General features: G+C 39.2%; 1 non-coding gene across 1 annotated transcript; it reads left to right on the top strand.

The window, feature by feature from the left end:
- Positions 1-16,569: 16,569 nt before the first annotated feature.
- On the top strand, positions 16,570-16,673 carry LOC112724398 (small nucleolar RNA R71). Its single transcript, XR_003163562.1, has one exon. It is a non-coding gene; the product is annotated as a small nucleolar RNA R71 (small nucleolar RNA).
- Positions 16,674-17,007: the final 334 nt, after the last annotated feature.

Genomic DNA, 17,007 nt, shown 5'->3' with positions numbered 1-17,007 from the left:
TTTTACTTAATTTATTTGCATACTTTCATTCATTGAATTTTAATTTTGTGCATATTTTTATTTTCTTTTCTACGTTCATTATTTTTCCATTGGTGTTAAATGTCCTTATTCAACTGTTGCATCTTTTCTGGTATTATTTTGGTGCTCAGTGACTTGTTTTACACTGTTGGGCGATATTCTTTATCTGTCACTGCCAATGCTAATCTTTTATGATACATGTATTCCTTTTGCATTGACATGAACTTACACTATCTTTCATTACCCACTCTCTCTCCCCCATTGCTGCAATTTTTGCACTATTGTTATGCCATTTGCTTCTGTTGTTTTTTCACTTGTATGTTGTAGCTACCATGTAATTGAGACTCTCATTATTTGGCATTAACTCACCCATACTTTATTTATTTTCTTATCTTTATTTCTGGGTTACTTTTCTTCCCTTTTTCTTTCAGGATGGCCACCAGAAAGGGAACCGGAAGACGTTTACATGGGGAGACAGACAAGTCCATCTGCACAATCTTTGGAGAAAAGCGCCAGTTTGAACCACCCGTCCACTTGCACATCTCAGCATGCACCAAGGATGGTACAATCTTTAAGTGTGGGGAGGTCGATACCGACTTCCATGGGTTAGTTACTTTCCTGTCTCGACACCAATGTTTAAATTTTCTTTGTTAAATTAGTTATTGCATTTGCATGTTTGATTGCATATTTGTTTGATTTTGTGCATATTTTACCACCACTTGGTTGAAGTAACATTTTCTTTTTCAAGAAACTTTTTATAGCATTTCACTAATTTGAATTAAAATTTTTATTGAACTTGTTTGAAGAAATATTATACTGGAACATGGTTTAGAGCTCGAACACACAAAACCTGTGAGATTTTAAGCTTATTTAAATTAGTTGCATTTTATCAACCAATATTTTATTTTTAGTGTGTTGTTCTCTCTAAAATTGTGATCTTTGTGTTGCTTAATTCTATATTTCCATGGTTTGATGTATGCATGCACTTATATGATTGAGGCCTTTGTTTCACTGAGCTTACATACCCATATGGCCTTACCCTTTCATTATCCTTTGCAAACCAATTTTGAGGCTATTATACCCCTTTGTTCTTTACTTATAGCACATCATTAACTCTAAGCAAAAAATAATAATGTCCTTAATTTGAATCCTTGGTTAGCTTAGACTAGTGAAAGTGCTCATGATTTAAGTGTGGGGAAATTGGGATTGAAAACATTTGGTTTGAGAATTGGGTGTTGTATATTCTTGAGGAAATGTGAAAAAGAATGTTGAGGACATGTTTATGCATTCAATACTTTAATCATATGCATTGAGAAAAACAAAAGAAAAGAAAAAAAATATATAGAAAAAAATAAAAAATAATAAAATAAAAAAGAGAGAAAAAGAAAAGAAAAAGAGAAAACAATAAAGAGGGGACAAAATGCCCCAAGGTAAATGGCGATAGCAATGCATATGTACTGTACTCAAAATCGGATGCATGAATGATGCATGGAAACTTGTCTCTCAACAAATTTCCCTCGGCAGGTATACCGAATTGTCGTCAAGTAAAAACTCACAATAGAGTGAGGTCAAATCCCACAGGGATTGATTGGTCAAGCAACTTTAATCAGAGGAATGTTCTAGTTGAGCTAAGCAGAAATTGAGTTGATATTTGCAGAAACGTAAATGGCGGGAAAGTAAATAACAGAAAGTGTAAATGCTGGAAATAAAGAGCAAAATGTAAATGGCGGAAAGTAAATTACAGAATCTTAAATGGGGATTTGGGGAACTGGACATGAAAGTAAATGGCAGAAAGTAAAGAGAATGGGTAAGATCAGAAATGAGGGATTCATTGGGCTCAGGAGATGTTGTATTCTCCGGATCAAGTTCATTCTCATATCTTCCTCAATCAATGCATTCATTGATCTCCTTGACAATCTTAAGTGATTGGATTCCAATTCCTTGGCAACCCAATCTCTCAAATCTTGATCAATAGCCAATTCCTTGGAGTAATTGCTCATGAGAAAAGATGAAGTATAGTCACTGATTATACCACATGTATTCCCAAATCAAAGTGTTGGTAGGATTATATGTCACTATATCCATCCAAACCCCAATTTGGTCCAACATGAGAAAGCATTTCTAGCATGATCTCTTCATTCCTCTTCCAAGGTTCCGAAGAGATCCAAGTATGAATAGCTTCTTTTCCAAGACAACTACCCAATAGGATGAAGATTGAAAGCTTTCTAGTAAAATCAAGAGAAAAGAAAGAAGAAGAATAATGAAAACTATTATTGATCCATCAAATTACAACATAGCTCTGTAACCCAATGAAAGGGGTTTAGTTGTTCATAGCTCTGGAAATGGAAAGCATAAATGAAAAGTACATTTTCAAAATAAAACTAGAAGTTACAGAGAAAGTAAAATATACAGAGTGTAGTTCTCCAAAATGCCAAAAGCTGCCTACTAGTTCAAAACTACTCCTATATATACTACTCTTCTGATCTTCTAGTTGGCTCTTCAAGTCTTGGATATGGGCCTTTGGATCTTTAGTTGAAGCAGTTACAGTCTTCAGTGGGCTCAGCTTTGCTTGCAGAAAAAGTGTGAGTTAGGCATGGACGTTAGTTAGGACGTTAGTGGTGTTAACGTTAAGTGAAAATGTGGGTTCGAGAACGTTAGTGACGATCACCTTTTTCACTAACGTTCCAAGCCCAAAATGATCCACGTTAACTTCAACGTTAGTGGCACTAACGTGACCACTAACGTTGCCTCTTGGTCCTTCGCAAACGTTATTGGCATTCATCTTTTCCAATAACGTTGCTTATTGCCCCTTTTTCCCACGTTAGAGTTCACGTTAGTATAACTAACGTGACCCTTAACATGGGCATGCCTAAGCTTCGAGAGCATTAGTGAAACTTACCTTTGCCACTAACACTTTAAACGCCCCTTCTTCCCACGTTAGTGCCTTACGTTAATTGCATTAACGTGACCACTAACGTGGTGGTGATTGCCATCTCCAATGTTAGTGACAAAGGTGAGTGTCACTAACGTTGGCCCATCATTTCTTTCCTCCACATTAGCTTCCACGTTAATGTAATTAACGTGGCAACTAACGTGGGCAATATTGGCTTAGTCCAATGTTAGTGACAAAGGTGAGTGTCACTAACGTTGGCGATTCCTTGCTCCTCCCACGTTAGAGTTCACGTTAATGTAATTAACGTGACTCTTAACGTGGCCAATTGTGCCCTTTTGGAACGTTAGTGGTATTCACTTTTACCACTATCATTGGAGCTTCCCTTTTCCTCCATGTTAGCTTCCACGTTAATGTAATTAACGTGGCCACTAACGTGGGCTATGATGGCTTTCAAAGGCATTATTGGTGATCACTTTTTCCATTAACGTTGCAAGCTAGCTCCCATTCCATGTTAGTGGTCATGTTAGTTAGACTAACGTGGCTACTAACGTGGCTCTTCCTTGCTTCCTTTGTCCTGAAATCAAGCAAATAAAGTGCATCAAAGCTTGGTTCTAAATCATGAGATCATGCATCATCCATTTTATCATTCAATTCATGCATAATTCTCATAAAATCATGTAAAGTTCACAATGTTTGCTTCAATCAAGATGTAAGTGAATATCTACCTAAAACTTGCTTATTTACTAAGAAAATGCATGAAACTACCCTAAAACAGTAAAGAAAAGGTCAGTGAAACTGGCCAAAATACCCTGGCATCAATGAATATGTTGTAAACATAGTATATGGGTAGTTAGATTTTGTATTTTGATTACATGGATTGTCTTAAGTTAGGTGGGAAAAGTTTGGTTAATTAAGGATTCAGATTTTAGTCCACTTGGCCAAATACAATCCTACCTTGACCCTAACCCCATTACAATCCTTAAAAGACAGCTTGATATGTGTATTTGTGCATCAAATTTGTGTTGATTGGTAGAAGAAAAGCAAGCCTTAGAAAGTAAGGTTAGTAGAGAATTGAAAGAGTCGAACCTTAAACACTTGAGTGATTAGAGTGTATACACTTCCGGTGAGGGTTCGATGCTCAATTCTTTGTTCCCGGCTTTCATGAGCTATTTTCTTCTGCAAGTTTACTTGTACTTAATTTTTATGATTTGAATTAGTGAAATCCAGTTCATATTTGTTCTTAAAAGATTTGCTTACTTTTAATCAAGTAGGTAGAAATATTTTGCATGTAGTTGCATTCATACAGAGAGGTTGCATTTCATATATTCTACCATTCCTCTTCACTCTTTTAGTTCTCTTGAGCTTAGCATGAGGACATGCTAATGTTTAAGTGTGGGGAGGTTGATAAACCCCATTTTTAGGGTTTATCCTATGCTTAATCTAGTGGATTTTATCCATTATTCTCACACTTATTCATACAATTTGCATGGTTCTACATTTTCCTTCCTAATTTTGTGCTTTGATTGAAAACATGTTTCTTTGGCCTTAAATTTGCTAATTTTAGTCCTCTCTTATTACCATTCGATGCCGTGATATGTGTGTTAAGTGATTTCAAGGTTTATAGGACAGGAATAGCTTGGAGGATGGAAAGGAAGCATGCAAAAGTGGAAGGAATACAAGAAACTGAAGGAACTGCTAAAGCTGTCCAGCCTGACCTCTTCGCACTCAATCGATCATAACTTGAGCTATAGAGGTCCAAATGAGTTGGTTTTAGTTGCGTTGGAAAGCTAACATCTAGGAATTCGCAACGATATATAATTTTTCATATCTATCCTAAAGATAGGCAATGCGCATGCATGGATCACGCGGACGCGTGACCTGGAGAAAATGCAATCAACGCGTACGCGTGGCAGTGCCGCGTGCTGTACGTATCTGGGCTGTTTTTGACCTAGTTTTCAGCCCAGAAAACACATATTAGAGGCTATAAAGTTGGAGAATCAATCCATTCATTCATATTGAACAACTTTTATATTCATAATTTTAGGTTTTAGATGTAGTTTTCTAGAGAGAGAGGCTCTCTCCTCTCTCTTAGGTTTTAGGATTTAGGATTTCTCTTAGTTTATGGTTCATTCCGTCTCAAATTCAGTTTCAATGTTCCTTTAATTTATGTTCTCTTCTACTTTTATTTATTCTAGTGCTTTCACTTGTTAATTACTTATGTTCCCAAATTGGCTTATGGATTCCTATGTTTAATTTGATTTTCTATTCAATAGAATTCGAGGTATTTCAGATTTATGGTTGCTCTCTTCTATTTATGATATAAATAATTTAGATTTTTCCCCCTTTGCTTTGGTGAGTAATTGGTGACACTTGAGTTATCAAACTCAACTGTTGATTGAAAATTGGAATTTGCTTATTGATTTGGATCCCTCTAAAGCTAGTCCTTCCATAGGAGTTGACTAGGACTTGAGGAATCAAAATGATTAGTCCATGGTGCACGAAATTGTGATCCTTAACAACGGTGCCAAAAACTTGGTGCTCGGAATGTAATTCACACACTTTGTCACAACTTCGCACAACTAACCAGCAAGTGCACTGGGTCGTCCAAGTAATAAACCTTACGTGAGTAAGGGTCGATCCGACGGAGATTGTCGGCTTGAAGCAAGCTATGGTCACCTTGTAAATCTCAGTCAGGTGGATTCAAATGGTTATAGAGTTTTAATAATTAAAAGATAAATAAAACGTCAAATAAAGATAGAGATACTTATGTAATTCATTTGTGAGAATTTCAGATAAGCGTATAGAGATGCTTTCGTTCCTCTTGAACCTCTGCTTTTCTGCTGTCTTCATCTAATCATTCCCACTCCTTTCTATGGCAAGCTTTGTGTAGGGCATCACCGTTGTCAATGGCTACTTCCCGTCCTCTCAGTGAGAATGGTCGAAGATGCACTGTCACCGCACGGCTAATCATCTGTCGATTCTCAATCATACTAGAATAGGATTCAGTAATCCTTTTGCGTCTGTCACTACGCCCAGCACTCGCGAGTTTGAAGCTCGTCACAGCCATCCTTCCCGGATCCTACTCGGAATACCACAGACAAGGTTTAGACTTTCCGGACCTCAAGAATGGCCGCCAATAGTTCTAGCCTATACCACGAAGACTCTGATCTCACGATCAGAGTGCCAAGAGATATACATTCAAGCTTGTTTGCATGTAGAACGGAAGTGTTTGTCAGGCACGCGTTCATAAGTGAGAATGATGATGAGCGTTACATAATCATCACATTCATCATGTTCTTGAGTGCGAATGAATATCTTAGAGAAGAAATAGGCTTGAATTGAATAGAAAAACAGTAGTACTTTGCATTAATTCTTGAGGAACAGCAGAGCTCCACACCTTAATCTATGGTGTGTAGAAACTCTACCGTTGAAAATACATAAGAATAAGGTCTAGGCATGGCCAAGTGGCCAGCCTCCCCAAATGGCATATGAATTCGAAATTAGGGAAAAAGACCCCTAGTACAATAGTAAAGAGTTCTATTTATGCTAAACTAGTTACTAGGGTTACTGAAATAAGTAAATGATGCAGAAATCGACTTTCGGGCCCACTTGGTGTGTGCTTGAGCTGAGCGTTGAAGCTTTCACGTGTAGAGGTCTTCTTTGGAGTTGAATGCCAGTTTGTAACCTGTTTCTGGCGTTTAACTCTGATTTGTAACCTGTTTTTGGCATTCAACTTCAGAATAGGGCAGAGAGCTAGCGTTGAACGCCAGTTTTCGTCATCTAAACTTGAGCAAAGTATGGACTATTATATATTGCTGGAAATCCCTGGATGTCTACTTTCCAACACAATTAAGAGTGCACCATTTGGACTTCTGTAGCTCCAGAAAATCTACTTTGAGTGCAGTGAGGTCAGAATCCAATAGCATCTGCAGTCCTTCTTCAACCTCTGATTCTGATTTTTGCTCAAGTCCCTCAATTTCAGCCAGAAAATATCTGAAATCATAGAAAAACACACAAACTCATAGTAAAGTCCAGAAATGTGATTTTTATTTAAAAACTAATAAAAATATACTAAAAACTAACTAAATCATACTAAAAACTATGTAAAAATAATGCCAAAAAGCATATAAATTATCTGCTCATCACAACACCAAACTTAAATTGTTGCTTGTCCCCAAGCAACTGAAAATCAAATAGGATAAAAAGAAGAGAATATACTATAAATTCCAAACTATCAATAAAACATAGCTCCAATCAAATGAGCGGGACTTGTAGCTTTTTGCCTCTTGAATAGTTTTGGCATCTCACTCTATCCATTGAGGTTCAGAATGATTGGCATCTATAGGAACATAGAATTCAGATAGTGTTATTGATTCTCCTAGTTCAGTATGTTGATTCTTGAACACAACTACTTTATGAGTCTTGGCCGTGGCCCTAAGCACTTTGTTTTCCAGTATTACCACCGAATAGATAAATGCCACAGACACATAACTGGGTGAACCTTTTCAGATTGTGACTTAGCTTTGCTAAAGTTCCCAATTAGCGGTGTCCAGGGTTCTTAAGCACACTCTTCTTTTGCTTTGGACCTCGACTTTAACCGCTCAGTCTCAAGTTTTTACTTGACACCTTCACGCCACAAGCACATGGTTAGGGACAGCTTGGTTTAGCTGCTTAGGCCAGGATTTTATTCCTTTAGGCCCTCCTATCCACTGGTGCTCAAAGCCTTGGATCCTTTTTATTACCCTTGCCTTTTGGTTTTAAGGGCTATTGGCTTTTTGCTCTTGCCTTTTGGTTTAAAGAGATTTTGGCTTTTTCTGCTTGCTTTTTCTTTTTCTATTTTTTCGCATTTTTCTCTTTTTTTTCGTAAGCTTTTGTATTCACTGCTTTTTCTTGCTTCAAGAATCATTTTTATGATTTTTCAGATTATCAGGTAACATGTCTCCTTTTTCATCATTCTTTCAAGAGCCAACATATTTAACATTCATAAACAATAAATTCAAAAGACATATGCACTGTTCAAGCATTCATTCAGAAAACAAAATGTATTGTCACCACATCAAAATAATTAAACTAATTTCAAGGGTGAATTCAAAACCATGTACTTCTTGTTCTTTTGTCATTAAAATATTTTTCATTTAAAAGAGGTGATGGATTCATAGGACATTCATAACTTTAAGACATAGACACTTAGATACTAATGATCATGTAATGAGACACAAACATAAACATAAAGCATAGTGAATGAAAAACAGGAAAATAAGAACAAGGAGATTAAGGAACGAGTCCACCTTAGTGAGGGTGACGTCTTCCTCTTCTTGAAGAACCAATGGTGCTTGTTTCTGGCGTTTAACGCCAGCTTGATGCTTCTTTCTAGCGTTTAACGCCAGCTTGATGCTTCTTTCTGGCGTTAAACGCCAGTTTGATACTTCTTACTGGCGTTTAAACGCCAGTAAGTTCTTCCTCCAGGGTGAGATATTTTTAAAGCTGTTTTTCATTCTCTTTTTGATTTTTCAGTAGTTTTTGTGACTCCACATGATCATTAACTGATGCACGGAAAACTTGTCTCATAACAAATTTACTTCGGCAAGTGTACCGAATTTGTCGTCAAGTAAAAACTCACAATAGAGTGAGGTCGAATCCCACAGGGATTGATTGATCAAGCAACTTTAACTAGAGGAATGTTCTAGTTGAGTGAATCCAGAATTTGAGTTGAGAATTGCAGAAAATAAAATGGCAGGAAGGTAAATGACAGAAAAAGTAAAATGCTAGAATTAAAGAACTGAAAATAAATGACTGAAAGTAAATTGCTGAATTGTAAATGGGAATGGGGTATTGCTCATAAATGTAAATGGCAGAAATTAAAGAGAATGGGTAAGATCAGAAATGGGGAGTTCATTGGGCTTAGGAGATGTTGCATTCTCCGGATCAATTTCATTTTCATCTCTTCCTCAATCAATGCACTCATTGATCTCCTTGGCAATCTTAAGTGATTGAATTACAATTTCTTGTAATTCAATCTCTCAAATCTTGATCAATAGCCAATTCCTTGGTCAGTTGCTCATGAGAAGAGATGAAGTATCGTCACTGATTATACCACATGCATTTCCCAAATCAAGTGTTGAGAGGATTATAGTCACATATCCATCCAAACCCAATTTGGTCCAGCATGAGAAAGCATTTCTAGCATGATCTCTTCATTCCTCTTTCAAGGTTCAGAAGAGATCCAAGTATGAGTAGCTACTTTTCCAAGATAACTACCCAATTGGATGAAGATCGAAAGCTCTCAAGTAAAATCAAGAGAAAAGATAGAAGAAGAATAATGAAAACTAGTATTGATCCATCAAATTACAACAGAGCTTCCTAACCCAATGAAAGGGGTTTAGTTGTTCATAGCTCTGGAAAATGAAAACAAAGATGGAGAATACATGATGAAACTAGAAGTGCAGAGAAAGTAAATATAGAGAGTAATTCTATGCCCCGAGGCTCCCTATAATTTCCAACTCTCAATTTAATTCAAAGCTACTCCTATATATACTACTCTTCTGTTCTTCTAGTTGGCTCTTCAAGTCTTGGGTATGGGCCTTTGGATCTTGAGTTTGAAACAATTCTCTTCTTCATTGGGCTTGGCTTTACTTGCAGAGAGAAAGTGTGAAGTGGGCAGAGACTTTAGCTCAGGACGTTAGTGGTGTTAACGTTCAGTGAAAATATGGGTTCGAGAACGTTAGTGACAATCACCTTTTTCACTAATGTTCCTCACCCAAGTAAGAGCCACGTTAACTTCAAAGTTAGTGGCACAAACGTTGCCACTAACGTTGCCTCTATGCCCTTCGCACACGTTACTGGGACTTACCATTCCCAATAACGTTGAGAAGTCTCCCTCTTCCCTACGTTAGAGTCCACGTTAACTTAGTTAACGTGGCTCTTTTAACGTAGGCTTGCCAACCTTCGAGAATGTTAGTGACACTTACCATTGTCACTAACGTTCCAATGTGCCCCTATTTCTCACGTTAGAGTCCACGTTAACTTGGTTAACGTGGCCTCTAACGTGGCCATGCTAGCCATCTCCAACGTTAGTGACAAAGTTGAGTGTCACTAACGTTGGCTCATCATTCCCTTATCCACGTTAGCTTCCACGTTAACTAAGTTAACGAGGGAGTTAATGTGGCTCATAGTGGCTTATGTGGGCTAATTCCAACGTTAGTGACAATGTTGGGTGTCACTAACGTTGGCGATCACCTCCCTTCTTCACGTTAACTTCCACGTTAACTAAGTTAACGTGGGAGTTAACGTGGCTTATTGGGGCTTGTGTGTGTTCCTTCCAACGTTAGTGACAATGTTTGGTGTCACTAACGTTGTCGACCACTTTGTCTCCTCACGTTAGCTTCCACGTTAACTTGGTTAACGTGGAAGTTAACGTGGCTTATTGTGACTTGGCCAACGTTAGTGACAAAGTTGAATGTCACTAACATTGGCTTCCCCTTTTCTTCTTAACGTTAGAGGCCACGTTAACTAAGTTAACGTGGCAACTAACGTGGCCACTTATGAGCTTGGTCCAACGTTAGTGATAATGTTAAGTGTCACTAACGTTGGCTCCATTTCCTTTTTTCCACGTTAGAGTTCACGTTAACTTAGTTAACGTGACTCTTAACATGGGCAATGATGGCTTCGAGAGCGTTATTGGCAATTACTTTTCTCATTAACTTTGCAAGTTACTCCCATTCCATGTTAGTGTTAACGTTAGTATAACTAACGTAGCCACTAATGTGGTTCTTCTTTGCTTCCTTTGTCCTGAAATCAAGCAATAAAGTGCATCAAAGTTCTAGTCCAAGTCATGGGAAATGCAACATCCAATTTGTCCTTAAATTCATGCAAAATCCTCATGAAATCATGTAAAGTGCACAATGTATGCTTGAATCAAGATGTAAGTGAATATCTACCCAAAACTAGCTTATTTCCTAAGGGAATGCATGAAACTACCCTAAAAACAGTAAAGAAAAGGTCAGTGAAACTGGCCAAAATGCCCTGGCATCACAACACCAAACTTAAAGCTTGCTTGTCCCTATGCAAGTACTGGAACAAGAGAATGATGAATGGAGTGCCAAGAGAAATGAGTCATTCTTGTGGAAGTCATGTCCCTGGTTTTATGGTGGTTTCATGCATAGCAAATTAGGTTCATTCCTGGCTTTCAGACCTTTATCATGTCCTAGAATACTCACTGTGATTGCATCCCATGAGACTTTTATTCATTGATCCTTTTGTTGTTATTTCAGGGCTTATTTTTGTTCTTAAGCTAAGTGCTCTGTAAGGGGGAAACTCTTTAAAATAAGCTTTCAGCCAACACTCCCGAACCAGTTGGTTCAAGGTGCTAGGTGTTGAAGCACCCCTAAGGACTTACTTGCTCAAGTCTCTCCCCCATACTTACACACCATAGGCACATAGTTTATTTATTTTCTTTTCTTGAGACCTTGGTGTCCAGCACCTCTTTGGGTTACTAAATGCTCTGTAGTGAGGGTTACTCTTAATAGTGGACTTTCAACTGATAATCCCGAGTTAGTTAACCCAAGTTACCAAGTGATAAGGCACCCCTAAGAGCTTATTCATCCAAGTAGATCCCTCACACACGAGCACCACAGACACATGCCTCAAGATTAAAACCATTGGTGCCTAGCCTTATTGCTTACTCTTTTTCTTTTATTTTCCAACCTTTATTGTTCTTTCCCTTTTTCTTCTTAGGATCTTCTTATTTAGCTAGTCTCATGGGGTGTATTCAAAGCATATGATTCAGGACAGATAGTTGTCTTCCCACCTTATGGTTGAACCAACTTAGCTAACTTATGACTATACCATAAACTCATGAACTTACTCCATAGTATGAATTTCTCTCTGGTCTTTAAAAACACTCATTCTCTTTTTCATTTGATTCAAAGGGCAAACATACAAGTAAGCAAAGTAAGGATGCAGTGACATAAGGACTAGCAAACATAGACCCTTTTTTAACACAAAAACTTAAAAGACAGAATTGAAAAAGGTTCAAACTACTATGGAAGCATGTTCTATTTCATACAAGATCTTCCTTATTTAAAGCATAAAGAAAGATGGACCAAAGAAAGAACTCCACCACCTTTTACTCATGTGGTTGCCCATGCTCTCCTCCTTGCTTGTCCTCCTTGTGTCCCTCTTGATTGCTTGTACTCCCACTCCCTTTGCCTTTTCCAATCAGCTTCTTCCAGAAACCACCATCTTCCATCTTCTTCTTGAGTGTTTCCTTCTGCTGTTTCACCTTCCTCTCTTCTTGTTCTACAAAATCTTTTTGGACCTCATCATATGTAGGGATAGCATAGTGTAGATGATGCATATTACTAGACATGTAGTTCAACTTGGCTTGAGTGTTTACGTTGAACTCCTCCCTATGTAGTTGCCGTCCTTCATTAAGCACACTAAACTCATTGAATGCTCTCATCTGAACTAGTTGCCGCTGATTGAGTTCTTGCAAATGCTTATCTTGATGTTCTTGCCTCGCAGTAACTTGGTGGATGGCTTGAGTGAGTTGGGAATATTGTTCCTGTTGCTGCTCCATCTGTTGTTTCTGCCACTCCTCTTGTTGGCTCATCTATTTGGATTGAAGCAGTAGTATTTGTTCTTGTCCTTCCATCTGTCTCATTCCCAAATCTTCAATGGCCCTTAGAAGGTGATTCATATTCAAGTTGGCTGGGTCATGATGCTCTTCTTGTTGATATTCTTCTTGATGAGGCTCCTCTTGGTGAGCTACTCCTTTTGGTTTTGGCTTTCCTATGTGAGGTCTTCTTTGTTGTTGGGCTGGTGTCACACAAGTTAGCTGCTAAAAGGTCATCAGCCTCTCCGGATTTAACCAATCTGCATTACTATCCTCTAAGACAACCTTGGCCTTCGTGCACAATCTGAGGATGGTGCTGGGGTACCAAAGCCTGGCACCCAAATCAATCTTCTCAGCTGACTCTTGAATCCCCTCTGCTATAAGCTCGTGCACATTTATATCTCCACCTTGTACTAAGCAATGTACCATAGTAGCCCGGTTGATATTGACCTCAGAATTGTTGGCTGCTGGTAAGATAGATCTCCTCACAAGTTCAAACCATCCCTTGGCCTCAGGGCTGAGGTCTCCTCTCTTGATGAACCTGGGTCTCTTATCCACATATCTTTCCCAGTCAGCTCTTATAACACATATGTCGTTCACAATTTGTTCGAGTTCATCATCATCAGGGCTCTTACTTACTCTTGCTAGATAACTAAGCTCATCAAAATGTGGTGATTTTAGGTGAAGAGCTCTTGTTATAGCATTTGGGCTGAAGTCCACCTCCTTTCCTCTTACATAGCTTTTGAAGGTTGCGGCCTTGGTTTTGTCTTCTCTAACCACATTCGCATAGAACTCTTTGATGAGGTTTGCATTGATCTTCCCCTCTGGATTCGTGAGCCCTTGCCACCCTCTTTGTTCAATTTTCTCCCGAATCTGTGGGCACTCGTCTTCATTGATTTGGAAGGTTAATTCGGGCAGTATCTTTTTGAGCTTTATCCGCTCAAACTCTTGTTCATGGAAGGCAGTTTTGAACCTCTTCTCATCAAAAGGAACGCTCACCATTGGTTCCTTCCTCTTTTGCCTCTTGGAGCTTGATGATGCCATGAATTTGAGTTGTTGTGTGAGGGGGTTTGAAGGTAAGGATGGATGAAGAATTTGGTTGGTTAGGATGAGGTGTGATGAAGAGGTTTTGAACGTCGAAAGTGTGGATTGTGGAGAGTGGGAATTTGAGTGTGAAGGGTAAGTATGCACTAGGACTCACTTATATAGGGAGGTGAGGAAGAGATGAAAGGTGTGGATTGATGGGGTTGGTGTATGATGAACGGATGGGGTTTTGTATGGAATAAGCACGAGGATTACCAACTTTATGATGGATTTGGTTCAGTTTCCAAATTTGTTCTTCTTCCAATGTTGCATGGCAACCATTCTCAATGCATTCCCCCTTGAGGCACGTGTGTAGTACCCTCTTCATGAAGTGGCCGAACCTTTCTCATTTAATTGTCCAATCAATCTCCTTCAATGCTCCTTTCCTTTCTCTATAAAGATCAAATAAGAAAAGTAAGAAATATCATAAAAAAATCAATTTAAATTTTACGGCTAGAATAATAAAGGGAAGAAAAGATTAGATTGTTTATTCATGAAGTCCAACTAACTAACTAACTGTGTATCCTTATATGTACATTGGTGGCACCATGGGGTGACACCAAACTTAGTTTGTAGCACTGTGATGAAAAGTTCTGTTCAAAGCTCCAAGACTAGCATGCTCGCAGTTGTATTCATGCTTTCTTGGCATGCTTTGAACACCAAACTTGTTCTTCACTATATACTGCGTATTAAGGGTTTCACCAAGTTTTTGTCAAGTTTGGGTTGGAATTCATGAATATTGACTTATTCACTAGTATAAGCTCATAAAACATGGGTTGCCTCCCATGAAGCGCTTCTTTAGCGTCACTAGCTTGACGTTTCTCCTTCATCAGGGAGGTTGATAATGCTTCAAGTCCTCCCCTCTTGCCTTGGACTTATATCCATTGGTTGTATCAATGATCTCTACATGTTCCAAGGAGAGAACTCTATTGATAGTGAAGACCTTAGGTAACTGAGATGGTACAGTTGGGAGATTAGGGGGATATCTGGAAAGTAAGCTGAGATCACTTTATCTCCTGGAGAGAAGTCTTCCGTAGGGATCTTCTTGTTCCTCCACCCCCTTGGTACCTTCTTCTTTGTCCCTTTTGATGTTGCCTTGCTCTTGGTGACTTCTTCTTCTAAGAGAATTTTGTTGTTGTCTTCATATGTCTCTGGTGGTTTAGGTTCCTCCAGCTTTTCCTTGAGTTGTGACAACTGCTTATTTCCTTGTTCATCAACCAAGGGCTTTCCCAGATGGGCTGGTTGTGCTTCAGTGCTTGCTTCCTCTGTCAGCATCTCATTATGATCTTTGCTTGGTTCTTTGTTTTCTTGGTCTGCTTCTTGTGAGAGTTTGAAGACATTAAAGCTGAGTCGTTCATCATGGATCCTCAATATTAGCTCTCCTTACTCCACATCTATGAGTGCTCTGGCCGTAGCTAGGAATGGTCTTTCCAATATGATTAGGTGAGTGTGACTCTCTTCCATGTCCAAGATGACAAAGTCTGTGGGAAGAAAGTATCTCCCAACCTTTAACAACACATTTTCCACCACCCCTATTGCTTGTTTTTAAGTTTTGTCAGCCAGCTTGATGACTACATCTGTGGGCAATATCTCATTGATCTGCAGCCTCTTCACCAGGGATAAGGGTATTAAGTTGATGCTGGCTCCCAAATCGCAGAGTGCTTTATCAAATATTGTTTCTCCTATGGCACAGGGGACAAGAAAACTCCCGGATCTTTTTTTTTTGTAGGCAACTGTGGTTGAATAAGGGCACTGCACTCCTTGTTCATCACTATAGTCTGGCCTCCCTTGAGTGAGCTTTTCCTGGGAAGAAGTTCCTTCATATATTTGATGTATGCAGGCATTTGTTGGATGGCCTTGATGAATGGTATGTTTACATGCAGAGATGCAAACAAATCCAGAAACCTTAAGTATATTCTCTTCTCCACAGCACCATTGAGTAGTTGGGGAAAAGGTGCATAGAGTCTCAGCAGCTCCTGTTGTGAGATTTTTGGTTCTTGATGATCTTTTTCATTCTTCTCTACTGAGGTATCTTCAGGTTGTTCTGACAGCTTGCTTGGCTTGTCCTCAGTCTCCTTATCACTTATAGTGAACATCTTGCAATCTTCCCATCTTACTTTCTTTGTTTCACCTCTCGGATTCTTCTCTGTGTCACTTGGAAATCCATCTGTGGGTTTGGGAATTTGCTCAGAGAGATACCCCACTTGAGATTCCAACTCTTGATCGTGTCTCCCTGGCTCTTGAAACTGGCTCGCACTTCCTCCTTGAACACCTTGTTGTCTTGAATCTCCTTGCCTATGCCTTCAAGTAGATTCTCAATCCTTGAGAGTCTGTCATCAAATGCTTGTAGATCGTGATTAAAGGTGGAAGGATGAGGTAAGTTATTTTGGTTTTGATGTGGATGTGGAGAGGTGTTGTTATGGGGTGTTGATATGGTCTAGATGTGAAATGTTGGTGAGCTGCATTGTTGGGATTTGGGCATTTTTGATCAAGGCTTTGGTCTTGTTGATTTCCCCACCCAAAGTTTGGGTGATTCCTCCATCCAGGGTTGTAGGTCTTGGAGTATGGATCATGGTTTTGCCTAGGTGAATTCCCAATGTAGTTGATTTGCTCCTGACTTCCCTCTGCTTCTTCATTCAGTCCTTCTTGGGTTGTTGATGAAGTAGAGATTGCTGCTACTTGGTTCTTCTCCATCTTCTTGGTGAGGTCAGCCAGCTGCTGGGTAATGAGCTTGTTTTGGGCCAGCAGAGCATCTACATTGTTTAGCTCCATCACTCCTCTTGTGTTCCCTCTTTCGGAAGCATAGAAGTAGTCATTCTCTGCTATAGTTTCAATGACATCTATGGCTTTCTCAATGGTCTTCTTCTTGTTCAAAGATCCTCCGGATGAATGGTCTACGGCCTTCTTTGACTCATAAGAGAGCCCTTCATAGAAAATGTGCAGCTACACCCATTCATTGAACATGTCAGGTGGGCACCTCCTTGTTAGGTCTTTAAACCTCTCCCATGCTTCATATAGAGTCTCACCATCTTGTTGCCTGAAAGTTTGGACCTCAGCTCTCAGCCTATTGATTCGTTGAGTGGGGTAAAATCTTGCTAAGAATTTGTTCACCACATCTTCCCAAGTTGTCAAGCTCTCCTTTGGGAAAGACTCCAGCCACTTGGCTGCCTTATCCTTGAGTGAGAATGGAAATAAGAGCAGTCTATAGGCGTCAGGATGAACACCATTAGACTTCACTGTGTCACATATTCTCAGGAAGGTGGTTAGATGTTGATTGGGGTCTTCTTGGACACTTCCTCCGAACGAACAGTTGTTCTGCACAAGGGTGATGAGCTGTGGTTTTAGTTCAAAATTGTTGGCATGGATGGTTGGCTTTTGAATGCTACTTCCACAGTTTTCC

Source organism: Arachis hypogaea, chromosome 11, assembly GCF_003086295.3.
Source record: "Arachis hypogaea cultivar Tifrunner chromosome 11, arahy.Tifrunner.gnm2.J5K5, whole genome shotgun sequence".
NCBI lineage: Eukaryota > Viridiplantae > Streptophyta > Magnoliopsida > Fabales > Fabaceae > Arachis > Arachis hypogaea.
This window is presented reverse-complemented; position numbering and strand designations above follow the sequence as displayed.